The sequence below is a fragment of the Chanodichthys erythropterus genome, chromosome 16, assembly GCF_024489055.1.
Source record: "Chanodichthys erythropterus isolate Z2021 chromosome 16, ASM2448905v1, whole genome shotgun sequence".
Classification (NCBI taxonomy): Eukaryota; Metazoa; Chordata; class Actinopteri; order Cypriniformes; family Xenocyprididae; genus Chanodichthys; species Chanodichthys erythropterus.
In genome coordinates, this window is record NC_090236.1 from 44,517,522 (window position 1) to 44,537,888 (window position 20,367).

Here is a 20,367-nt window from a genome sequence, read left to right on the forward strand (position 1 = left end):
GGCCCACATCTGGTACATGTGGTTGGCCCGACACTATGTTGCTGTCAGGGACCAGACTAAAAGTCTGCTCCTGATAGAGATGGAATAAGGAGAGAGCACTTGTGGAGAAATGACGGGCTGCAGAGCTGTACTTCACTTCATGAGGACAGTCCTAAATAGGATCACGTTCTCCCTCACACATACAAACATTCTGATGTGTAAATTTGTTTTAACTATTTTTTTTAAATTTGCTCTATATGTGACCCAATCTGGCGAAATGAGTCGGAAGTCGCAACGTTCTATTTTAAGATATGGGCCGATAATGTGGAAAAACAATGAAAAAATCGTTTTGTTTTTTTAAGCTAATTTCAAAGAACAGACTTTCAAAAATAATCTCCCAAAGTTTCGTAGTCCAGATAACTGAGTAAAGGTATTTAAAATGGCTATTAAATTTGACATGGTTTCACTAAATTCGCTGGAAATGAACTTCTCAACTCCTCTCGTCACTTATGAGCATTTCCCGGTATCCCCTGAAACGTCATTATCTCTGCTCTACAAATATGGTGTTACACGTGGTACAGAACCAATCAAAAAGCTTAGAAATGTAAACACACTGACCTAAACGCTTATTTTTAACAATGAGAAGCCCCGTTTCGACTGACAGGCACGCGATCGGTCCAGCCATCCTCCTGTCAGACTAGCGCGCCTTATAAAATAAAACTCCCATTTGCGTGTCTCTCTTTAAAAGCCAATAAAAATTGAATCCATATAGGTAGCACAAAAATTCTTTTTGCATACAAAACCAAATATTTTAAGCTTTCATATCAAGCCTCCAACATGCTTCCCAGATAGCAATTACGTTTGGGCCACATGTGAGTATTATCTGGCACATATGGCCTAGATGTGGCATGGCTGAACAGATATGGGCCAAATTGTAGCCATATTTGTTTTGCCATAACTTTAAAAACTGCGGGAAATGCTCTCTTGGTTCACAACTGATTTTGAGGTCTATGGCCCAGATAACAACAAACACATGAGAACCATATGTGGTTGAGCTATGGCACACAGTGAGAAAAGCCGACTTGTGGTAAACATTTGGCTTATACGTGGAAAAACACAAGAATCCTGAAATCAAGTGCGGCAAACATCTGCCGTTCCACACCTCAGGTTGCTATGCATCTTCCCTCCTATTGGTGGAGAGACTACGGCGCGAATTTGACTGAGTGAGCAGTGAGACGCGGGCAACGGGCGGCATTTCTGCTTTCCTCACGACTGTACGTTCAGGTAAGTGATGTTTTGGCACTTTAAAGTCATATAATTGAAATATGCAGCATTATGTGTCAATATTGCATGTTATTAAGCGTGTAGTTATTCGTTTAATTGAGCAAGGGGTCAAATTAGCTAATATTTACCTCAGTTTAACAATAGGCCTACAGTTTAACGTTAGGGGTCCGCTGGCTTGCCGTTTTAAATTCCGATGTTTTTGGCTATAAATCAACAGTTACACATAAATTATGTCATGTTATATCATTCTGAATTTAGGCGACGCGGTCTGACCATAGACTGTAAAAAAATAGGGTCTGATGTCGGTGTTAATGTTCGTCAAAAAACTTTAGGCCTAAACCCAATTTGTGTAACGTTACACAATATCATTTAACTAACTTAATCATAGTAGCCTAATAATAATATCCCAATAATAATAAAATGCCAACAAGAATTACTACGTTACATTAGTACATGTGAATTATTGCATCTATCTTTTTTTATTTAAATCTGAAATGATATTCGATCAAGACTTTTCCCTCTTTAAAATTAAGGTGTAAGGTTAGGCTAAATTTGTTTTGTCACAATACCAAAATTATGACTTTCGACACAATACCTGATTAAAATACCTTGTCAACATGACCTAATAATGAACTGTACTTCTACAGCATATTAAAATGTGTTAATGTTCATTTCAACATTTACTAATACATTCAAATCAGAAATTGTACTTGTTAACGTTATGCACTGTGAACTAACATGAACAAACAATGATCTGCTGTATTTCTATTAACTAAGGGTGCTTTCACACCTGCTTCATTTAGTTCGGTTGAATCGTACCAGAGTTCGTTTGCCCTTTGGTGCGGTTCGTTTGGGCAGGTGGGAAAGCAGCAATCGCACTCGGGTGCGCACCAAATGAGGACCAAACAAGCGTACCGAGACCAGCTTGAAGAGGTGGTCTCGGTACGCTTTCAAACGAACTCTGGAGCGGTTCGCTTGAGATGTGAAAGCAATCGACCCAGTTAACGGACCAACGAACCAAATTATATAATTTTCATAACGGAAAATATGATAAAATCAGTAATGTCTGATTATGTGAGTGAGCACATTATTTACAATATCTGAAAGCCAACGATCGCCTCTGGTGTGTAAATACACTTCTCCGTGCGAGAATGCTGTTCCGACGAAGTCTCAATTCCCGCTCTGCTTCATTATAAAATTCAAATGGTCTCTCTCGACAGACACACGGACAACAGGTCGCCTACTAGACAGCGCTGGGAAATCCAGAGATGGAGAGAGAGAGAAAGAGCGCGGGTTTGAATTTGCCGCAGCAAATATGAATTAACTGCGGGAGAGACGGCTACATTTATAAAGTGTTTGTGTGTGTCTGGACAGTTACAAATAAAGCCACAATAAACTCATGGAGCGAACTTGTCAATCATTATTTTGATGGATGACGCAGAGAAAATTCTGACCAATAAGAGGACAGTTTTACTCCCATGTGACTTACCTTAACGCATTTTGGTACGCTTTGAAATTTTGCCATGTGAAAGCGAACCGAACCAAGAAAAAAAGAAACATTGTAACAAATTTAGTCCCTGTTTCGGAACAAAACAAGCGATCCATAGGTGTGAAAACACCCTAATGTTATCAAAGATTACCAGATACAGTAAGAAATGTAGGCTATCACTCCTGGTTAGTTATTAATACATTAACTTTTGTTAACAAATGAAACCTAATTGTAAAGTGTTATCAATTGTTAAAAAAAAAAAAAAAAAAAACTTAACTGCTTGTTCATGCCTTGCTTTTTGACCATTCTCTGCCCTTTATTTAAAATAAATATATAATTACATGCCACATTGTGTTCTTGCAGAAATGTTTGCAACAATCACATTATCAATTATGTTAACATTCTCTAACCTTTCACAAATACGAACCCCAACCTGTCATAACCTGTGGGTGCTATGAACGAATTCTTATTTCATGATTTGAGTAATTTATTTGTTTTAAATAAAATTGTATGAGCACAATATAGTCTATAGTTTATTTTATCTTTGTTATTAAAATAAGCAAAGATGCAAATAATAAGCAATATGACAATTACTATAATAAGAAAGATACAAATCAAATACAGTGCTTCAAATTTTTCATACTTTTATTAAGTTAGTATAGCCATGATGAAACCAAGTGATCTAAACCTCTTCACTGTACATGTTATATGATGTGCTTATAATTTATATAATTTTAAATAAAATTCTGCACTTGTATTAATATCTGAAATTATGCCTGATATCACTATGTAGCCTGCTTTTAACCCTGCTTCCTTTTTTACAACAGATTTTGTTTTTGTTTTTTTTCTTACAGATTTACTCGGTGAGACTTTTCCTTCAAATTATCATCATGGACATTGCAAGTAAATGTAAACAAAATAACCTTAGAAGGAGGGCTGTTAAAAAAGTAAATTACTTATTTGACTCCCTTGGTTGCATTCAAGATAGTGAGGAAGAATTAGGCCTACACTCAGATCATTTATCTACCAGGCATGCCTCAGATTCTGAGGAGCCATGTGCTGAGTCATCATCAGAGGTGGATTCTGATGATAATCAATCTGATGATGGGAATTTAGTGAGTGACGATTTGGTTGCTTCACTGGCAGGCTGGGCTGTAAATTTTGGAATCTCTCTGATTGCTTTGTCTGCCCTTTTGACTATACTTAGGGTGCATCTCCCTTTCCTTCCTAAAGATGGTAGAACTCTGCTTAGAACAAAAACCTCGTACGAGACTCAAATGATAGCTGGTGGAGATTTTCATTACTTCGGTATACTAAATTCACTAAAGACAGCATTTGAAAACATGTGGTCCAAAGTTCCTGACCAACACATTTTTAGACTGCAGTTAAACTTTGATGGCATTCCACTGTTTAATAGCAACTCTGTACAGTTTTGGCCAATACTTGGTATTCTTCAAGACTGTAAAGTAAAGAGGCCCTTCGTAATCGGACTGTTCTGTGGTAGCTCTAAACCAAAATCTTTGAACGAATATTTGAAAGATCTTGTAAGTGAATTGAAAACACTGAGCTGTGGGTTTGGCATTAAAGGCAAATGGTTCTTTTTAAAAGTTAGTTCTGTTGTATGTGATGCACCTGCTAGGGCTTTTATCAAAGCCATCAAGAGTCACACTGGCCACTCTGCCTGTGGTAAATGTACTCAAACTGGCTTGTATCTCAAACACAGAATGACCTTTCCTGAAATGAATGCCCCACTTAGGACAAACCTCTCTTTCCGGCAGATGATAGATGAAGACCATCATGTTGCCAAGTCTCCTCTAATAGAAACAAACATTGACATGGTTGGTGGTTTTCCTCATGACTACATGCATCTGGTTTGTCTTGGGATGATGCGGAGACTTTTAGATCTTTGGCTGAGTTCAGGGCCACTCCGTGTTCGATTATCTTCCCGGCTGAGTCAAGTAATTTCAGATTCTCTTGTAGGGTTGAGATTTTACATACCTTCTGATTTTGCACGTAAACCAAGACCACTAACACATAGACTGAGGTGGAAAGCTACAGAACTTAGGCAGTTCTTGTTATACACGGGTCCAGTGGTCCTTTGTAATGTCCTGGCCCCACCAGTGTACAGCCATTTTATGCTTTTGTCAGTTTCTGTTTATATTCTTCTCAGTCAGAAATTTTGCTTTCTGTTAAATGACTTTGCTCATACATGTCTAGTGTCTTTTGTTGAACATTTTGGCGTGTTATATGGTCAGGAATTTCTTTGTTACAATGTGCATGGATTACTGCACCTCTGTGAGGACGTGAAGCAGCATGGTAATTTAGATGAATTTTCTGCTTTTCCTTTTGAAAATTTCTTGGGCACTCTTAAAAAGCTTGTCAGAAGACCTAGCAATCCTTTAGCCCAAGTCATTCGCAGGCTATCCGAAATAAATGCTCAGAGCAATGCACGTGATGAGACTATCAATAGGACCCTTAGACGTGAACACAACAATGGCCCTGTACCTTTGATATTTTCAAAAGCAGTTAACCAGTTTCAAGAGGCTTTCCTTGGTGGTTTAGTCATTAAAATAACTGAAGGAGACAATTGTGTGAAAATACAGAATAGTATTGCCACTGTTGTGAACATAATTTTGAGCGAAGGAAAAGTATTTTTTGTGTACAAAGAGTATAAACATAGAAGCTCTTTCTTTGACTATCCAATGAATTCAAGTGATTTGGGAATTTTTGTTGTGAGGGAACTCTCTGAAGACGTGCACATCTCAGAGTTTGATGGCAGTATTGAGAAGTATGTTAGGTTACCTCTTAGAGAAAATTTTGTTGTTTTTCCATTACTACATTCTGCACAAGTTCATGAAACAGAAAATTAAATATGGGATGTGTGGTGATAAACCAGTACAAAAGTCTCAGTTGGTAAGTATTTATCAAATTGTTGTTTTTGTTATTTAAGCATTATCAGTCGAGCAAGCAATATGTTTTTATGCTTTGTATATCTTTCAGGAGTTTTTAACTGTTCTGACAGGCGGTTGTTGAAAATAAGAGCATGTTCTTTAAAGAATAGTTCCCTTAAAAATAAAAAAATTCTGTTATCACTTAAGGGTCTTTCACACAGGACGCGGTATGCGCAGCGCTGGACGCTGGGCTCAGCGTTGTCCTTCAGATACAACGCGATTTGCGCTGCGCTATGCCAAGAGCAAAGTAGGTGGAGTTTTCAAAACTGCCCGTTCTATTTATAACAGTTCTTCTATCTAATAACGTGCAGGCCTGTTAATTGTATCGTACAGCTCAGGAAATTCCGACACAGTACAGTACTAGTCCATCCATTTTGATTTCCGTGCTTGTTTGGATGCCCCGATCGATTCTATTGGCCGCGCTGGTAATCATCACAGAGCGCAGCGGCAAAAGTTGAACTATTTTGAACTTTGACCGCGGCGTGCACACCGCTGCGCTTGTGCTTTGGTCGACGCAGCAACAAAACGTCCTTGTGCGGCGCAAGCCATTGAAATGAATGGGTTTTATAGCGCAGCGCATACCGCGTCCTGTGTGAAAGGCCCATTACTCACTCTCAAGTTGTTCCAAACCTGTATGAACTTCTTTCTTCTGCTGAACACAGAATAAGATATTTTGAAGAATGTCGGTCACTAAACAGTTGATGGACCCCATTGACTTTCATAGTATTTTTTTTTTTTCTCTTCTCTTCAACTGTTTAGTGACCGTCATTCTTCAAAATATCTTATTTCTGTGTTCAGCACTCAAATGAACGTGTTTTAGTATGTGAACAATATTTTCAGTTTTGAGACTCATGTTCTTTCTTTTTTTTGTTCAATAATAGGCATGTTCCATATCGTTTCTTTTTTGGAAACAAATGAGGTGGAAGTGGTGCCCAGCGGTTGGGTAGATGGTGACCAATGTGTCTGGCCACGCCTAAGAGGGGAGAGCCTCACAAAGGCTGTGAAACTTGCAATGAAACCCAAGAAAGAGTGGAAAATCTTTAAAGTAAAGCTTCTTTACACAACAGGTATTTCTTTCATGTTTAACCCCAATAAATATATGCGATACATAATATTTAATGTCTCACTATAAGTTTTGCGCTTTATCAACCAAATTAAGAAAAACAGATTTTTATTGCAAAAGAAAAATAATTGATAGTGTTTAGAATATCTATGGATTCTATCAACTTTTCTATTTTTATACAATGTTATAAAATGTATAAATTTTTCATAAATTATGCTCATGTTTATTCTGTTTATGTCCCTTTCACACAGTAAGCCTGGTAAATTACTGTAAAATTACCAGTACAACTTTTCCACTAACCACAGAAAGGTGCTGTTGAAACACGCAATGACGTTCTGTCTTTTTACCAGTAAGATACCATTCACACATCAGTACCAGAATACTAGTAGCCTCTAATGTTAGTTCACCCAAAAATTTAAATTATTTAATTGATTCCGTAATGTCGTTCTGAACCCGTAAGACCTTTGTTAATTTTTGGAACACAAATGAGGATATTTTAGATGAAATCCGAGAGGTTTCTGAACCATCCATATGCAGCGATGTCATTGCAACTTTCAATGCCCAGAAAGGTAGTAAAGAATTTGTTAAAATAGTCCATGTGACTACAGTGGTTTAACTTTAATGTTATGAAGCGACGATAATACTTTTTGTGTGCAATTTTGGGATTATTGACATAGCAGTCTACAGGTGGTCAGAAACCTCTTGGATTTTTATCATAAATATCTTAATTTGTGATGAAAGATGAACAAAGGTCTAATGGTGTGTTCACACCGAACGCAAATTTAATTATTTGCGCGAGTAGATTACATAAGTCAATGCAAAGACACGAATAGACGCATCGAATTGGGCGACGCGTTTGCCACGAACGTCTTCCACGCAAGTTGAAAAATTTGAACTCGAGCGGAAGATTCGCATGACGCGTTGTTGCGCCAGCCAATCAACGAAGAGCTAATTGATACATCCGGTCTATCACTGTTGTCGAAAATGGAGGAGATGCTAATTGTTGCCGTCTGGGTACCCAGACACGTTGGCGTTTGTTTGGCTTTCCTCCGTATTTGGGACTTTCACAACAAGTACAGAGCAGCAATATCTTTTATTTCAGACATGACGGAAACGTATGCCAGAAAGAAACTGTGTTGTTGTTTTTTTATTCGCGAGTGACGTGGACGCGCGAATGGGTTCAAAATGTTCAAGCGTCTAACTAGACGCGTATTTGACGCTCTATTCGCATTCGGTGTGAACACATCATTACAGGTTTGGAATGACATAACGGTCACAAATTAATGGCAGAATTTTAACTTGTGGGTAGACTATCCCTTTAAACACTGAACCGCTTTTTTTCATCCACCTGGATGAGAAGTGCTTTAGTTTCATCTGTCCAAGTTGACAACATTATTTTAATGTTAACGTTAATTTACCAGTATTTTACCAGTAAATAATGTATGTGTGAAAGGGACTATTTAGGCTATGTGGTTGTCATTTAGTCTTACATGTGTTTTAGACAACTATGATGATGCCAGGAAAAAGCTCCCTGAAGCAGAACTCTTCTCTGACATTCAATCTGATACAGAGAGTGGGGCTAAAAAACCTAGACGAATTATGTAAGTAAATATTTCTTTTCCAACATGTTTTTTATTCTGTTATGAGTTTTATTTTATTGTTTTTATTATTGTTTTTCAAAATTTTTAAATAGAAAATATCTCTTTCCGTATATGGCAGTATTAACCTTGTGTCAATTTCTATTTTTCTATGAAAGGAAGAGCTTTAGACTTCAAAACTTTAAACTTTTGAGTGACACTGATGATGATGATGATGATAATGAAGGGCAAAATTTTAAAGGCCTGGAACCACCACCTCGTATTAAGCCACCAGCATTTCAAACATTCAGTCAGTCAACTCAAAGCCCCTCTTCAGCAAGACAGCAGCCTCCTCTCTGCCAGCCAGCTAGTCTGCCACCAGCAAGTGACCAATCCCCGTTCTACAAGCCAGCTAGTCAAAATCACCAACCACCTCTCTACCAGCCAGCAAGTCAGCCACCAGCAAGTGACCAATCCCCGTTCTACCAGCCAGCTAGTCAAAATCACCAACCACCTCTCTACCAGCCAGCTAGTCAGCCACCAGCAAGTGACCAATCCCCGTTCTACCAGCCAGCTAGTCAAAATCACCAACCACCTCTCTACCAGCCAGCTAGTCAGCCACCAGCAAGTGACCAATCCCAGTTCTACAAGCCAGCTAGTCAAAATCACCAACCACCTCTCTACCAGCCAGCTAGTCAGCCACCAGCAAGTGACCAATCCCAGCTCTACAAGCCAGCTAGTCAGCCACCAGCAAGTGACCAATCCCAGCTCTACAAGCCAGCTAGTCAGCCACCAGCATGGAGCCAACCACCTCTCCAACAGCTAGCTAGTCAGCCACTGCTAAATCACCAACCATCTCTCTTGCAGCTAAATAGCCAGCCAAGTTTAGATTACTTGCAACCAGCAGGCTCAGAATCTGGCATAAGGAGAAACCAACCACTACAAAGTATGTTATACAATTGTACAACTTTAAAAATAACACAGGTTTAATACTGGATAACTTGATTAATATCTACGATAATTGGTTGTAGAGCAGGGGTCGGCAAGTAACTTTGGCCGCGCGCCACTATTTTTTTTTAGCCAGTAGATGGCGGGCCAGCTACACGGAGTAGGCCTATGGATACAAATTAAATGCTTTTAATGAGTCTTAATCGTTTTTTCAACTTAAAACCGAATAAAAAATGAAAAAAGACTTGTTTTTCCATTATTTATTTCCTGAACTAAAATGAAAAAACGAATAACGACGGGTTTTCTGATTTTCTGATTGTGCTCAGATCAAAAATAGAAAAAATGAATTACTGGATTAGACAAATTTTAATTTTGATTTTTAATTTAACACCTTAGGCATATATCAAGGAAATCATTTTAAACAGATCAAGTACTATTGTGGTAACAGATTACAGCCATTTTAATAAAGGTGTGAATAGCAATCATGCCTCATTCCGTACAGTCCGACTTTTGAACTTTATTCCTTTTTTTTATTATTATTTATTTGGGACACACCTAAGGTTTAAGGTTTTTTTTTTTTTTTTTATTCAGCAACCGCTTAAAATACACTCTGTGTTCACCCGCTTTATTTCCCGACCAGACGGGTCCGCAAAATTTAGATCTCGTTTCCATAATCTCACATTCAAATGTCTCTAACGGCAAGAATGAGATTAAGTAGCCTATAATAAATGCTATACAAAAATTGTGTTCGTGTCAATATAAATATTAGGCTATTTTAACATTGTACTGTCAGCAGAGAAAAAAAATGCCACAGAAAAAATTAATAAAATATAAATAGCCTAACATAAATTAAATAGGACAAAGCCTATCACTCAAATTTCTAAGCAACATAAACGAAAATCATATTGCCCTACTGACAAATGAAGTAGGCTATTTTCTGCCGAACTATTTCAAACATCCTTGCAAAAAAAGAATGTTGTTGACTGACAATGGTTTCAGTACCAAACAGCTCCTCAGAGCGAGGTGTACAGGTGGTCTGAATGAAGTGCGGATAGATGGCTCCGTCCAAAGGTAGCCTACACCAAAGTTTCGACCGCTACCGTCTTTATACTTTAAAATTTAATCCCGCCGCATGATTCCTTATGGGCGTTTCACACCGTATGCAGTGAAATGGCCGCATGACTACAACTTTTCTCAAGTAGTGGAAGCATTCAAGTTGTGCAGCATTTAGTTCAAATATTTTTTTATCAGGTAGCCTAATACATATTATTTACCATTGTGTTATACCCGAATAAATAATAATAACAGAAAATCGGAAAACAAGTCGCATTCGTTTTTTTCATTTTAGTTCAGGAAATAAATAATGGAAAAAACAAGTCGGTTTAAATGTTTCAATTTTTGGTTTTGATATAAAAAAAAAAACAATTGAACGAATGATACACAGGGCCTATTTGTAAAACTTATTGTAAAATAAAAATTGGCTGATTAAAAAAAAAAAAAACGGACTTCCAAAATAATCCGGCGTGCCAGAAAATATTATTGCCGCCTGTTGCTGACCCCTGTTATAGAGAATATTAATGTTCTTTGGATATATGGCATTTAGAAAATAATCTATTAAATTATCTAAACTGTTCTGGAGAATATATCAAGTCCTAATGCAACACATTGACTTGATTGATGTGCCAGTCACCTAATATGCATGTTAATTTCTTTCAGTTTTGCTAAGGGAGATATTGACAAAACAAGAAATGCTTCTAGACCAGCAAAATACAATTATGAGAATTCTACAGTCAACACATCGCCCAAGGCCTGATGTCCATGATGGGGCCAAGTTCAGAGATCGTCTTCCTGTCAAAGATGTAGAGTCTCTCCAGTGCCTGGAGGCTGAGCTGAAGATGAACCCTGATTCTAAATCAGAATTGGTAAGAAAATATAGCCTAGTAGTTCGAAACAGTAAAGAAATTAAAAAATAAAATACTTCATAGTCTTCCCTGTATGAACTAAATATAAATCTGTTCTTATTAAAGCTATAACGGTGCATTCACACGCGGCGTAGCGCTAAAGTTTCTTCCCCCATTTACTTTAAATGGCTGATGTCATGCGTTGCCAAACTGAATTTTGGGTTCCGTTGTGTCGCTTCACTGGCATTGCTTGCAGAAGTTGAAACTTTTCAAGCGCCAATGAAGGCGTCAGCCAATCAGATCACCTTTATGCAAATATCCTAGAGCGTTGCAGTCCAAGCTGAAAGTAATGTGATTGGCTATTGTCACTATGACAGTTGTTAACACCAAGCTTCAGACCAAGCTACATCAAGCATCGACGCTGACGTTTCGCGTGAATGCAGTGTAATAGTTATTCAATCAAGGGCAGTAAGTTATTTTCTCTCTTGTTTGATTAGCTTTAATGGCACAGAGAGCAATAAGTATATTAGGCTGCTAATTATACTGACCATACACAGTAAATTTTGCCGTGTTAAATGAACTCTATAAGAGTCAAATTTAACACTCGGCCCGAGTGTATTTGGTCCCACTCAGAATTGGTGATAAATTGACTCTCGTCATAGTGTTAAATTTTCAGAGTTAAATTAACTCTATTTTGAGTAAAAATTTAACACTGCTCAACACTTAATAGTGTTACTAGAGTTTAACACTAGGGGAAAATTAACTCTGTTTGGTGTTACTAGAGTGTAACACTAGCGGAAAATTAACTCGGATTAGTGTTAATATTTCACTTATGTAGAGTTTATTTACATTTGTAATAGTGAAAAATTCTCAAATTTCAAAACCCAGTTGGTGTTTTCAAGACAGAAAAGAAAACAAGTTCAACGACATCACATTTAAAACATTTATTTAAACGTTGTCAGGCTCAAAAAACATACACGTATATGCACAAAAATACATCTGCATGAAATGACAATACATCACTGTATGCAGTACAGAATCTGTTGAACCACCTAGCTAAGCAGCCATGCTCTAACCTCAGCAATACAAGGACTTCACTTTGCCAGCATCTTTGTTGTACACTTTCATTCTGACAACAAGAGTGTACATCTTGTGTAGAATAGTGTTATAAATGGTGCCCAAAACAAAGTGTGCCTTAAAATTAGTTCACCAAAAAATAAATTCTCTCCTTAACTCACCCTCATGTCATTCTAAACCTGTAAGGCTTTTGTTCATTTTCAGAACACAAATGAAGATATTTTTGATGAAATCTGGGAGACTTCTGTCACTTCATTGACAGCCTACACAACTACCACTTTCAAGGTGCAGAAAGGCAGTAAAGACATCATTAAAGTTACCCATGTGACTCTGTTGATTTAACTTCAGTTTTATGAAGCAACGCAAAACTGGACTTGCGTACATGAGAGCACCACGACGCATGAGTGATTTGCTGAAATGAAAGCAGTCGTTGTGTGAATGCGTGTATAAAGTTGAGGTTAAACCAACAGAGTAACATGGATTACTTTAATGTCTCATTACTACCTGTCGGGGCCTTGAATGTGCTAGTTGTGTAAACTGTCAACAGAGGGACAGAAAACTTTCAGATTTCATTAAAATATCTTCATTGTTGTTTCAAAGATGAACGAAGGTCTTACGGGTTTGGAACGGCATGAGGGAGAGTTAATGACAGAATTCTCATTTTTAGGTGAATTAAACCCATTAAACATTAAACCCATTAAACATTTCATCAAAAGGCAACAAAAGAAGAGGCTGACTTGCATGGAATGACATGTTGATCAAGAATGAAGAACTGGTGAACTGAATTCTCGGTTTCAACAGCCGGGTGATAGGACTGAGCACTTCCAGCGATGTCTTGAAGATGCTCCTCAATGCTTGTTTCACTCTGAGAAAACCAAGCAAATTGCACAGGACTAATGTTAAATAAAGAAAACTACAAGAAAATAATAATAAAAATAGTAATAAATAAAAACAAACCTTCTAGAAGACAAGATATCCCCACTTGAGATGTAGACGCCTTTTCTGGCCTTGACAAGACAATCCTTTTCCTGATGAACAACAAAAGCATTTTAAGATCAACACTGCTTGAATATTGCTATATGAAGTTAATCCTTAGTCACATTTAAAGGGTTAGTTCACCCCCAAAATGAAAATTCTCACCCTCATGTCGTTCCAAACCCATAAGACTTTTGTTCTTGTTTGGAACTGATATTTTTGATGACAGAATGCCGTCAGATTTCCTTCCATAGACTGCCTTTCCAAATGACACTTTGACGCTTCAAAAAGTTCATAAAGACATTGGAAAACTAATCCATATGAATTGGGGTTTAGATCAAATTGTCTGAAGAGACTTGATTGCTTATAATGAACAGATTTAATTTAGGTTTTTACTTGCATGTAAACATTGATCAGCGAACATAAGCAGAAGCTCAACCGAACCTTAATAACACACAAAGCCAAACCTCATCCGGAAGCTCAAACGCTGGTTATGCAGCACATAACCAGCACAGTCCTTGTGTGTTGTTCAGTTTCGGTTGAGCTTCTGCTTATGTTTGCTGATCAATGTTTACATGCGAGTAAAAACAAAAATTAAACCCGTTCATCATAACAAGCGACCGATTCTCATCAGAAAATTTGGACTAAACCGCTCAATTCATATGGATTAGTTTTACAATCTCTTTATGAACTTCTTAAAGCATCAAAGTGTAAGTTGCAAAAACTGTCTATAGAAAGAAATCTGACAGCATTCTGTCATCAAAAAGATCTTCATTTGTGATCTGAAGATGAATGAAAGTCTTAGAACGACATGAGGGTGAGTAATTAATGACAGAACTTTTCATTTTGGTTGAACTAACCCTTTAATGCAACACCATGACAATAAAACTGCCATGAAAGATGACGCAATGAAATTCTCATTTCATTTTGTACCTTCAAATGATACTCCTTGTTCTTTAGCAATGCCTCTCTGTATAGTTTTGATTCTCCATGTCAAGTATCTGGTGGCACTCTCACCAACATAGCAATGCTCCTTAGAAAGACAAAAGCACAGAAGAAGAAAAAAAGAAAAAAAACTTAAATCCAAGAGCAAAATACACCATTTAAAACTTGTCAAATAATTAAAACTAAAAAAAAAAAAAAAATAGCAAAATACACCATTTAAAACTTGTCAAATAATTAAAACTAAAAAAAAAAAAAAGTGTGATACTTACGTGGGGGTGGGGTCCACTGAGATACAGGAACACCACAATTACTCTGGGATATTTCTCATTCACATTCCTTGGTTGTGATGTACTGCAAAATAAAAAAAATAAAAAATGTGTGTGTGTATGTATATATATATATATATATCAGAGAGGACTATGGTGAAAGATCATATTATTATCTGTATATGAAAATTACCAATTCTTTTCTGTCATGTCAGCTGACAGGATATTGACAGTTTCTCGTTTCATCCCCCAAAATCGTAGTTTGATTCATTTATTATAAGCTCCCCACCATATTTCTGCAATGGATTCCACCGGCTTAAAAAAATAAATTTTATATATATATATATATATATATATATATATGTCAAAACTTAAATATGATATGTAAAAATACTACTTCAAACAAGATTTATACATATTCTTCTAAATGTTTAATCAAAGATCAAATTAATGTTGGATTTTTAAATTGATTTATTAGTTTGAACAGTAAGTTTTTTTTTTTCTTTTTTTTTTTTTTTCTTTCCCCCTCAAATGCATAAGTAATAACGTGTTGCCCACCTTTTTTAGCTTCATCATCGAGCCTCATTTGTGTACTTGAAAACCGTTCTTCAATAATGATTGTGTCCTGTGAGTCAGTCAAATGATGAAGACAGGGACTTGTTTGAGTGCACAGGAGAAGCTTGTTAATTAAAACAAAAAAAAGAGAACAAAATACGTTAGTTCAGCAATATGTCCTATGCCAATAACAGTCACTGCTAACAAAGAGTGAATTTCAATATGCATTACTTGTATCAACCGCCGCTCTGCTCAACTCAACTGATTGTTTATGTCTAATAACAATAATATAAAATAGTTGTTCGTGCTGCCGTGATCATTGCAGAAGGTTAAAGTGACAAGAAACAAAAAAGCGGGTATTTTTAAATGAGACTTTCCGCCTTCCCCATCGCCGCCTTCGTTGCGTAGTGTTGGGCCATGTTAACGCTATCCCACAGTGCCATCTAACTTACGTGGCTTCAATAAAAATACTATGGTGGCATTTGACAAATCGAATTTATAATTAACTTCATTGTTACGTTTACATTATAAAATGTTGAAAACACCAGCCACAGCCCTACCTGTAAGATTTCGACCATCCAAACACATAAAAATGTGTCAGCTTACACCCTATTGTGACGTTAGATAATTAAACGTTAAAAAAAAACTATAAACACATTAAACGGATACACCTAACTACAGCTGAAAATCAAATTAAGTAAGATTACTGACATAATCTAAACTTTATTACCACATTGTGACGAAAAAACACATTTCTCCAACATAGGCCTAGTGACTTGCATTTCCGAGTTTAAACCAAATTAAACCAGATCAAAAAACTACAACTGCATTATTATTAGCACAATTGTTAACATCAAATATTAAACTTGCGTTTTAATAATAAGTTAATTAAAAGAACTTACCTTTTAGTGCGAGGCAACAGAAAATGGCGACGAGAGAACTTCCGCTCAGGTCTTCGGAGTTGGCTTAAGGGGCGGAGCTTAACAGAGTAAATTTAACGAAGCAGAATTCAACTCTGATTATTTTCACCAACACTAGGGGGTATTTTTCACTATTTGTTGTTAAATTAACTCCTTAAAGGGATAGTTCACCCAAAAATGAAAATTTGATGTTTATCTGCTTACCCCCAGAGCATCCAAGATGTAGGTGACTTTGTTTCTTCAGTAGAACACAAATGATGATTTTTAACTCCAACCGCTGCCGTCTGTCAGTGGTATAATGAAAGTCAGCGGGAACTTGGACTATAAGAGTAAATAAAACATGCATAGACAAGTCCAAATTAAACCCTGCGGCTCGTGACGACACATTGATGTCCTAAGACACAAAACGATCGGTTTGTGCGAGAAACCGAACAGTATTTATATATATTATACTGCGCTCTGACAGCGGCAGTGATGTCTCGCGCATATACTTCAATGAGTGCCAGACATCACTTCCGCTGTCAGAGCGCGATCAGACCTCACGAATCGAGTGATGAATGCAGTTGGACATAGTGTAGTTTTAGAGGTAAAAAAATTATTTAAATACTGTTCGGTTTCTCGCACAAACCGATCGTTTCATGTCTTAAGACATCAATGTGTCGTCACGAGCCGCAGGGTTTAATTTGGATTTGTCTGTGCATGTTTTTTGACTCTTATAAATTGTGTTCCCATTCACTCACATTATAAGACTAATAGACGGCAACGGTTGCAGTTAAAAATCATCATTTGTGTTCTACTGAAGAAACAAAGACACCTACATCTTGGATGCTCTGGGGGTAAGCAGATAAACATCAAATTTTCATTTTTGGGTGAACTATCCCTTTAAGAGTAAATGCAGATTAACACTGTTTGATTAACACTGTTGATTTTACTGTGTACTAATAAACATCTAGTTTACACCCAACTGTTTATGTTCACCTGAGACACAACTAACTGTTTACATGAATACTACACACGATAGTCATTTTGTTAACTGAATTGGTTTTCTGTGTGTGCACTTTAGCTGTGTCAGCATGTGCACCGCATGGGACAGTTCACCCAAAAATGAAAATTAGCCCATGATTTGCTCACCTTCAAGTCATCCTAGGTGTATATGACATTTTTCTTTCAGATGAATACAATCAAAGTTATATTGAAAAATATCCCGGCTCTAAGCTTTATAATGGCAGTGAATGACTGTTTCTGTTCATATATTCTGTCTAGTGCATCCATCCACAATTAAAGTAATCCTCACGGCTCTGGGGGGTTAATAAAAGCCTTCTGAAGCCATGAGTTTGTGTAAGAAAAATATCCACCTTACACAAACGCATCGCTTCCCTTCAGAAGGCCTTTATTTACCCCCGAGAGCCATGAGGATTACTTTAATCATGGATAGATGCACTTTTATGGACTTCAAAACAGAAACGGCCATTCACTGCCATTGGAGGAAACGGGACAGTTTTTTATTATAACTATGATTGTATCCGTCTGAAAGAAGAAAGTCATATACACCTAGGATGGCTTGAGATTGAGTAAATCATGGGCTAATTTAAATTTTTGGGTGAACAATCCCTTTTAACTCTTTTTAACATCAAGGTGTCCTGCACATTATTCTCTCGTACATGTTTCATCACTAAAGTTTCAATATTGCTGTGCTACGTGTATGTTTTAGGGATGCTCATTTCGTTTAATTTTCCCGACCGACAACCGCTGCTCATTATCCGATTATTAACTGTTAACTGATAAGATTATAATATTGAAGTGGCATTACATAAAAATAAAATTGTTGAGTGTCTGTGACCCGTAAAAAAACACTGAATCAGTTTGAAGCGTTGAAAAACCGGCATTTTTTCCCCATCAGACTACATTTTTTCGCCAAATAAAAATAGCAGGCCTACCTCAATCCACGCCTTGTCTAGTTTATTTAAAAAACGTAACACGTCTACATATGATGTGGGCTTAGTCTGGAGCGCAGCCTGTTCAGTTCGACTCGCAGCAGAAAACACCCTCTCCAATGGCACAGATGTCCCGGGAATACAGAGATCATGTCTCGCTGGAGTGGCCAGCTTCGGGAAGCGTCTTTCATTTGCCTGTGGATGTTTGCGTTGCAAGTGATATTGCATTGTTATTGCACTACTGCTTTATTTTAAAGGACAAGTTCGGTATTTTACACTTAAAGCCCTGTTTTCAGATCGTTTCTGATGAAATACAATGGTTATGATTGAAATTTGGACAGATGCTGCTGACCCGAGATTTTTAGGTTTTTGTGGTATCAAACCCCCCATTGTGAAGGTGGGGGGGGGGGTGATACCACAGAAACCTAAAATTTTTGTGTCAGCAGCATTTGTATATATATATATATTTTAGTGGTGGGCCGTTAACGGCGTTAACGTGAGACTCTTATCGGGCGATTAAAAAAAATATCGCAGTTAATCTATTCTCAAAGTTGGGTTGGGAGCTTTCACCTTGATATTTTAGTGCGGATGTATACCTAGCCGAATACCCCTTAGTTACTGTTGCTTTGTCCGACAAGCCGTGGCGCTGTCACTCCACACACAGTGATAAATGCATCACGGAGCGAAGAGGACACTGACAACACATCGACAGACAAGACAGAGCAGGTTACTTATGATATTTAACAAAATCCCAGCTTTAAAACTGTGTAGTTTAAGAAATTCAAACAATAAAACCCGTTTTCTTTAATGTGTCGTGACCATGGTCGTGACAGATTGCTGTAATGCCTCAGCTCAAGAGGCTCGTAAACCGATCATCTCGTACTACGAGTCCATTTATAGCATCAAATAAACATGAATGAACATGAGAATGAATGTTGTTTCAAACGCGGAAAGATGTCAATATACAAAATATAATATACAAAAGTTTAACTCCACCGAGGCTAATCTTCTAACTCCTATCTGCTTTGTCGGACAAAATGGCGGATTACTTTTAGTCATTTGCTGCGTCCCAATTTGCCTACTTATACGCCCTAAAAGTATGTAACGTACTCTTTCTGTGAACAAAAAGTACTTACTTTTGAGTGTGTAGCAAAAGAGTAGACAAGCTTTGGGACATACTATCACGTCATACAATCGCGTCTTTTCTCTCTGTCGCATCCAGTCACCGTAAACTGGCCTGTCAATCATCTTACATCCTCCATATTTCATTTAGCTAATTTCCTATCGTATCGGAGAGAAACGCAGCACGTTGATCTGCAGTCGCGGGTCTTTCATGTGGAGAACTCTCCTCATATTAATGCATAATGATGCATTTAAAAGTTAATGGCCAATCAGATCTTTATAAAAGTCCACATTGGTATTTGCAGATGAAAAATAACACATAACATTAAATAAATATTTTCTATCAGTTTGAACTGATTATTAGTCACTCAAACAACCTCTCAGCGTCGATCATGCATATTCGCCATGTTTTGTAGTTTTTAACACTTTTTACTCGTGTTTGTAGTTCTGAACTGAATCCTCATACAACGCGCAATGGGTTGTGGGCAATATTAGCCTCTATAGTGTGCACGGATCCACACTTCGAAAATCTACCGGAAATAGTAGACCATCCGGGGACTTTTGGCATACTCTTTTCAACATACTATGCTTTGGGACACACTTATTTTAATCTCACATACTATTTAAGATGGATAGTACGGACATTGGGACGCAGGGACAATTTGGGTATCTCACATATTCTGAATGTCTTCGGCAGAATTCAAATGAGCCATTTTAATCTAGATTAATCTAGATTAAAAAAAAATTAATCTATGCCCACCACTAAAAAAATATATATATATATATATATATATATATATATATATATATATATATATATATATATATATATATAAATATATATTTATTTTTTTCATTTGATTGATAGTATTACTCGGTCAAAATTTGTTAATATTATACTACTAGTGCAAATTGCCAGTGCAAAATCAGTTTTTGTGTGTGTTTTTAGTAATTGTTGTTGGTTTGGTGTGTTTGAGTGCTCATGGTTACAATTACATAGCAAAAGTTTTGTTCATTTGTGCATGGTAGAAAGCAAATACTGATACTGACATAATGACATACAATAAATATGGATTCAGGCAGCAGGCTGCACAGTGAACTGTATTGGCAAAAGCCAATTTCTGTTTCTTTTACCAATATATTTAACGATTTGCATTTCTAATCCAAACAACGTCAAACTTGGCACTGCACTTACTCGTGCCCATAGCAAGACACCTGTCAAGTTTGAAATCCATCGGACTAACGGTTCGAGAGATATGCGAATAACACACACACACACACACACACACATACATACATACATACATACACACACACACACACACACACACACACACACAGACACAGACAGACGTTCCTTTTAGAGATGTTCCTTTTTTAG